Source organism: Pinus tabuliformis, chromosome 4_2, assembly GCF_031772625.1.
Source record: "Pinus tabuliformis cultivar Carrire ecotype Pingquan chromosome 4_2, CPIR1, whole genome shotgun sequence".
NCBI lineage: Eukaryota > Viridiplantae > Streptophyta > Pinopsida > Pinales > Pinaceae > Pinus > Pinus tabuliformis.
Window position 1 is genome coordinate 297389964 of NC_142304.1, and position 7879 is coordinate 297397842.

A 7879-nucleotide genomic window follows, 5' to 3' on the forward strand; every position below is an offset into this window, starting at 1 on the left:
ATTACCATGGTTCTATAATACTAGTTCCAAGGTGATTTATGTAGAGGTTATCTGGTCCAATGATTCTAACAAGTCCTAAGTGAGACAAGGGTCAAGGTGATCTATGTAAATATTTATCCATTAGCATGGTTCTATGATTGTTGAGAGGGACTCCACAGCACCAATATGATCTTACTTACCTACAACACAGTGTGGGCGTTTCAATTTCATGTGCCCTCTTTATTACATGGTTCTCAGATAATATCATTGTTTACTCAGAAATTCACATTGTTCCTTGAGAAATTTTATACAATGAAGGCAACAGATATCTTGCTCTATAAGAAGATAATATCATTGTTTACTCAGAAATTCACATTGTTCCTTGAGAAATTTTATACAATGAAGGCAACAGATATCTTGCTCCATTCTTATAGGAGATTTCATGTTCTTGGCAAAAAGTTCACAACATTAGATCCTATCAAATGGTCAACGCCAGACTCATCACTTTCTGTTTTCAATCACTAAATGATTAATGCCACATGAAGCCGTGTGAACAAGTAAACAACCTACGAAAACAGTCAGCTATTCCATGTGTCCACCAGCTTTTAACACAAATCTCTTCACCAAAAAGCAAGTAAAAAAAAATCGTTGTTTTTTTAGTTTTCGGGCCACTGTCACCGAGCCGGCCGATTCTTAAAACTGTGGTTCAAAACAGCAAAAGAATTGTCTTCACTATATACCAATAAAGGATATTCATACAAAACATGACCTCATAGATACAAGATAATTGTTAGCGAGTTGCATCTCAAGCACTGTATCTTCAACATGTTCGTAACACCACAATTTTGTTTACCACTTCAAGAAAATGTTGATTTTGGACTCGTGAAGAACTCTTAGGTAGTCCCAATAACTACTTACCCAAAACATTAACTGTACTTCACTACAAAATACCATTTTGCCATGTTTTGTATGCCTTCAAATAGGAATCCACCACTGCCAATTTCAGATTTAGAAAATATATTGATGCAAATCTTGATTGTTTAACACATCAATAAAGTCAGAGGTCTGTGCTCTACTGGCTTCAAAGTGATCTGCAATCTCCACTCATAAAGATTTCACATGTATACTCATCTTAGGTCGTTCCAATGAATTCACATTGTACATAGAAGACGGAGAGTGACTGCACACCCTCAAATGCTCTACAATCTTGTTGAAAATTCAAGAGTCCTTTCAGTACTTCAATAACCAGCATTAGCATCAAAATCTTAGATTGGTGAACAATCTACACTACATTTTATCAACGCAATCCATACTGTTAAAAGTAGACAGTTTGTACAAAGTAAATAACTTTCAGAAAAGCTTACTTCATTTTACAAGCACCTCCAGTGGCATTTTAATAGCACAACTTCATTATTTACATGTTTTCCATGGTTTCCCTGCTTTTATAAATATTTTCATCAGAGTTGGCATTTTGAGATCCTGGTTTTTCTGTAACACTATCAATGATGACCTCAACTTTTTCATATTTTCTCAGTTTCATGAAATTTGTTGACATAAACAACCAAGGACCCTAAATTTCCTTGCCTGCCCATTACAGTAGTACTAAAACTGCTCCAAACAATCAAAACCATTAAAATGTGTTGGCATATCATTCATAAGCAATCTTCTTTGTTCATTTCCACCAATTAACTGAGAATTCTACACCATAAATCAGACATTGGTTAAAGAATTAATTACAGGACATCAAGACCAACGTATACATTGCAATAAAGAAGAGCACAATAAAGTGACCCCTAACTCCTGCGACGATTCAGTAGAAGATGAGATAAGAAAAACTAAAATCATATAGCACATCTTCAGTGTAGAACTTCCCTTCTCTGAGGCAAAAAAACTGATGCTATCACGGCACATCTGAAAAGAATAATAACAAGCCAATTATGGGAGCAACAAGTAAAATACCTGTAATGCGTTTGCTTGGATCAAATACAGCATTTTTTCAAGTAAATCTACAGCTGCTGGAGCCATGTTAGGGAATTTCTGAGAAAAAGGTTGCTTAGGAAACTGTGGAAGTTGCCTGATGTATCTTCTAGCATTGTCACTTCGTAAAAAGCTAAGATCAGAGTCATCTGGTGAACCAATTAACTGTTAAGAAACCAAACACAGAAGAAATCAGCATATGATGATTTAATAGAGGCAAAGCAGCCCATTTCAATTTGTATCTCAATTGTTATCATTGACATCAAATAATTTATGTTTTAAGCGTAGACTTGCCCGTCTTCATAAGAAAAAAGAATGAAAAAGCATTTACCTCAGTGATGAGCCTTAATTGCTGAACATAATCTTTACCAGGAAACAAGGGCTCCCGCTTTAGTATCTCCATAAAAATGCAGCCCACTGACCAGATATCAATGGCTGCTGTATACTCGGAACAATTCAATAGTAGTTCCGCTGCACGATACCAGCGAGTAACAACATACTCAGTCATAAAGTCCGTTTCTGAAGTAGTCCGTGCAAGCCCAAAATCACATATTTTTAGGTCACAGTTTGCATTTAGAAGCAAATTACTGGGCTTTAAATCTCTATGCAGAATATTTGCTGAGTGTATGTACTTCAGCCCTCTCAATAGTTGATATAGGAAAAACTGCAAAAGGACATCCATGTCAGGATGCATAACCATGCTTATTATTGACAGATAATGTAGTTGACAAGTTGTAATGGATATTTCCCTAACTTCCTATTAGATAATGTTCCTACCAACACCCCATGGCTAATAGTGAAGACCCTTATCCACTTCAATATGAAGCAACTGCAAATATATTATACTTATCCAGAGCAGCCAAATATTGAAAGACTAATAAAGCAAATCTCATGCTCAAAGCAAAGATATCTTCACAAGAGAAAGTGGACTGCTGACAAATGATAAGCTAAAATGTAAGCATTGGTACACTGAATTTTCTTTGGTTGAAATATGAGTTACTCTGCCAGCTGAAAAGTCATTAAGCAACATCTCAGGACACCACAAACAAGATGGATTGATAATTATGGCATACAACTCAGGTTACTAACCTTGTAACAGAAGTGCCAAACCAAAAAATGAGTGTACCAGCTTGAATGTTTAGCGGAAATAATTTAGTGCAATACAGGTGTTGAGGGCAATGTTGGTGACTCGTGGACGGAGCAGGATGCTCAGGACCCCAGACAGATACCTGATGCCTCTGAGGCCTCATATGTTGTCGCGGTTTTTCTTCTGGCTCTTTTATCCAATGTGCTGTGTTATTTTGGTTTTTGTCCATATGTTTTGTATCAGATCTGGATCGGCAAGTTTATCAGATCTTCCGTCAATATGCTTCATAGCAGGTCTTTGACTGGCAAGTTTAGCTATAGCTCTCTTTTGTCCTGTAATGCGGTTTGCCAATATGGCCAGTTTCTCTGTATCCATGGCTTCTGGGTCTTTTGTATCTGGTTATCCCAACTCTGGAATAGACTGTCAGTTCTGTTGGACAGCTTCCGCTTCCTCTGAGGTCTTAACCTCCATGTCACCTTATTTTCCTTTTATTAATAGAATTAGTCTTTACTTAGAAAAAAAAATATTTAGAATTATCTATTAATTAATATAACTTTTTATTTTTATAACTTAATTTATCTAAAAAAAAATTGAAATTATATATATAACTTTGTAAATAAAATAGTTAATTGAATTTATTTACTCATTAAGTTTTTTTTATTAATTCATTAATTATTAACACATTAATTTAAAAATTAACTATAAATTTAATGATTTAAAAATAATAATTATAATAATAATAATTAAGTGTGAATATTTCATTTAATTATTTTTAATAATAATAATAATAAATAATTGTGAATATTTCATTTAATTATTTTTATTTATTTTGAATATTTTGTTTGTCATTATAATTTAATTAATTTTAAAAGTAACTATAAATCTAATAATTTAAAAATTTTATAAATTAAATATAAAAAAATAGTTGTGAATATTTCATTAATTATTTTTATTTATTTTGAATATTTTATTTGTAATTATAATTTAATTGCTAAAATTTACAAAAGTATATTTATTCTACTTTTCAAATTTAATTTTATAATTTGATTTAATTAATTTTAAGAATTAAAAATTATTTTAAATATATTTTGAATAAAATTCTTTAAAATTGTAAATATTAAATAATAAATTAGATTAAATTTATTAATTTAAGATAATATTAAATTTTTGTATAATAAATATTTTTTTGGTAAAAATAATTTAACTAAATCAAATGTATTTTTTATTTATCTTATTTATAAATTATTTAAATACAATTATTTTTTTTTAATAAATTTATTATTTTTTAAAATATAAAAATAATATATTACTAAATCATGTTAATATAAATGGAGACAAAATATCTAATTTCAATATTGAAATAAAGATAAATATTTTTAGGCCAAATTTATGCTATTCTTTCATAAAATAATATTTTTTTTCCAAATTCATGACATTTTCCAGGAAAGAAATCATGATTGAGCTTTATGTCATCATGCAATTATAACATCCATTATTGATTAATGAAGTATATATAAATGAGTTTATTTTTCTCAGATTTCAACTGCACATATGTAATTATAGAGAAATTGAAAGGGGGCACTTTTGAAAATATAATTTTCAATTTGGTAAATTATTGTTCATGTTAGTTATTTTTAAAAATCTTGTTTCTTATTAAAGATTAATTTTGAAAAAATAATTTTTAATTTTGGGAAAGTATTGTTTAAGTATTTTAACTTGTTTTCTGTATTTAAAATTATTTTAAATATTTAATTTTGAAATTCAAGTATATTTTTGAAACTATGAATTCTTTTTGTAATTTATTAATTTTATGAAAAATTAAATTTTTAATATATTTTTAATTGATGAATTGAAATTTATGTATATCTAATTAATTTATTGTTATTATATACGTACTATATATAATAAAAAAATGTGTTAAAAAAATCAATTTTCTATCAAAAAAAATTTTTAGATAGTTTACTACATCTCAAATTTCATTTTCTCATAAAGATGATCACAATTTTGATCTGAATGAAGATTTAGATATCTTGGGGCATAATGAAGAATGTAAAGGAAAAACTAGAATCCAAAAGAAAAAAAATGAAAGTAACAAGAGAGTTTCGTGAGCAATGAAAAATTAAGTGGTTGAGAAAGGCAAAGCATGAAGGGAAAACAATTATGAAATGCACATATTGTGAAACACATAAGGAAAGAGATGTAAAGAAGAAAAATAAATTTATTGTAATGTTTGCATCATGGGTTTCATGAGCAAGAGATTTTATTTTTGAGTCAACGCTCCCATTGAGAGCCTTTAGGAATTTTTTCATCTAGTCATAAAAGAATAAAATAGTCATTGTCATATAATGAAGTCATGTTACACATTGTAAAGAGTCATACTTGTCTATGTAATGTCATCCTCTAAGACCTTGTCACTAGTCCTCATCATGTCAGCCTATAACGAAGGGATGCATTTAGAAGATGAAGTCGGATTTCCTCCTAGAGATCATGGCGGCCTAAAGATCATGGCGGCCTCAAATTTTGGAGACAACGAATTCAGTGAAGCAAGTCAAGAAGGAAGTGTGAAATATACGCCAGAAGAAGCTTCCATATCAATGCAACAAAGAGGAAAGATAGCAAAGATAGTCAAGCATTGTTCTTTGGTTAGTTTATCCTCCCTCGTGTGAAGGTAGCAGAAGAAGAAGTCAAAGGAGTTGTTGTCACTTTAAGGTGATCATTGTTTTGGTATAGAGCCTCACTAGAAAAAGACGAGTCAAAGTACAAGAGGTCTCTCTCTCAAGAAGAAACCAAGAACCAAAGGGAGCCAAGATAAAAAAGGAACGAAGCCGAGAATAAGAAGAGAAAAGAAGCCAAGAACTAGAAGAGGAGAAGCAGTGTTCAAGAAGAGGCTAGTGACTTGGTCTTGGGAGGAATCTAGTGTCAAGGGTATTTATCATGGTCGTGGTGTTCATCAATTGAAGATCTATAAGAAGAATTTTGTTTGGGTTTTTCTCTCAAAGAGTGAGAGGTTTTGGCCTTGGCCGACAAGCCTACATACTGTGTCTCTTGTCTTCTATTGTTTATTTGGTAATTGTCTTGATGAAAAGAACACAATAATAATATTAAAAAGAGAAGATCATAATCCAATAAGTAAAATTATATCACAAGAAATTATCAAGAAGAGAAATCTCCTAACTTCTGATGCCCTATATTTCTCAACACAAGATGATCTATTTCTCTCAAAATATGAATCTCTTTGTTTGTTTATAATGTCTTTACAAACACCAAATATGCCAGAGAATAAATATTACACATCCTACACAAATCACATGGCTGCAAAAAATTCCTTTTTGCCAAATCTCAATATCTTTAGAGCTACAAATTTCAAAAATGCTAGATAGCCCTTTCTTTTCATTGATGCTAGATGAAAGTACAGATAGTAGCTTAGAGAAACATCTTATCGTTTATGCCACATTTTTTTAACTCAAAAGGATTGGGGCCTCCAATTTCACAGTTTTTAAAGCTCATAAATGTTTGTGATGGAAGAGGGAAAAAACCTTATGATGCAATCAAACATTTAATGGAATCAAAGGGTCTTTTAAAAGAAAGATTGATAGGAGTTTCCATTGGATGGTGCTTCTTAAATGGTTGGTAATGAAAATGGTTTTATTACTTATTTCAAGAAATATGTACCTAATCTTCTAGGTGTTCACTTCATTGCTCATCGTGAAGCTTTAGCCACATCAGATGCTTCAAAAAGAATACCTGAATTATTGTTTGTTGAGAAATTAGCAAATAAGGTATATTCTTGGGTGCAAAATTCTACAAAAAGAAATAGTCAACTTATTGCTCTACGGGAACTTTTGCAACTTGAAACTCTTCAAGCTCTTAAAATCCATGGAGTTAGATGGCTTTCAAGGGGACAAGTCATTGAAAAATTTGTTGTACTTATGCCTTCCATATTAACATTGTGGAAATTTAATGAAAGAAAAGACTCAGGGTATGATAAGGCAAGGATGTTTTCAGTATAATTTTGTTTACATATGCTTGCAGATATAATGTGTGAATTAAACAAGTTGAACAAGCAATTCCAAGAAGAGTATGTTGATGTCACCTCTTTAGGGACAGCCATAGATGTCACTGTAAACGCTTTAAAAAGGTGGTTTTTAAGATGGCACATGTTATTTATCTAAATTTTTAGATGCCTCTAAATTTGGCTTTCTAGAAATTTGTGATAAGGATAGGCTTGTTCACAGGCATGAATTACTATTTTTAGCAATTCCACATGCATATGGTGATTGTGCTAATATATAAAAACAATCATGGAAACCTTGTATTGAAGGTTCAGTAGAGAGTTGCAAACAAATTGCAAAAGATTATGTTCAAGCTCTTGTAGAGAGTTTGAATGCAAGATTCCCCAATCTTGCATTTTTCAACTCAGCAAAGTTGTCTAGCCCTTGCCATTATTTAAATTATGTTCATTGCGGAGAACGAAATTCAAAGCGTTAGCTCAAAAAGCTTTTTCAACACTTACAACATTCTTATTATGAAAGTGAAGAAAACAAAGCAACATTTGATTTGGAAGCTTGTTTGAAAGAGTTGCATCCATTTGTTGACACTTTTCGTGTTAACTGTGAGGGAGCATCCATGAAAGATGTTTGAAGGATTTTTTATGTTATATGGTTACATAGAAATTTTCCTAACATGTCAAGGTTATGGCAGGCAATACTTACTATTCTTGCAAGTACAGTGACATGTGAGAGAGGATTCTCAAGACAACATAATAAAGGATCTTCGAAGAACAAAAACTATCATTAGCTACATTGGATGGCTTAATGTAAGTGTCCTTTACTGGGC

The 7879-nt window shown here is 31.3% G+C and overlaps 1 pseudogene across 1 annotated transcript; it reads right to left on the reverse strand.

Moving 5' to 3' along the window:
• Positions 1-671: 671 nt before the first annotated feature.
• Positions 672-2656, reverse strand: LOC149169175 (mitogen-activated protein kinase 4b pseudogene; annotated as a pseudogene). Its single transcript, XR_016259195.1, has 2 exons — positions 2288-2656; positions 672-2121 (listed from the first exon to the last, which is right to left on the reverse strand). The product of XR_016259195.1 is annotated as a mitogen-activated protein kinase 4b pseudogene (transcript).
• Positions 2657-7879: the final 5223 nt, after the last annotated feature.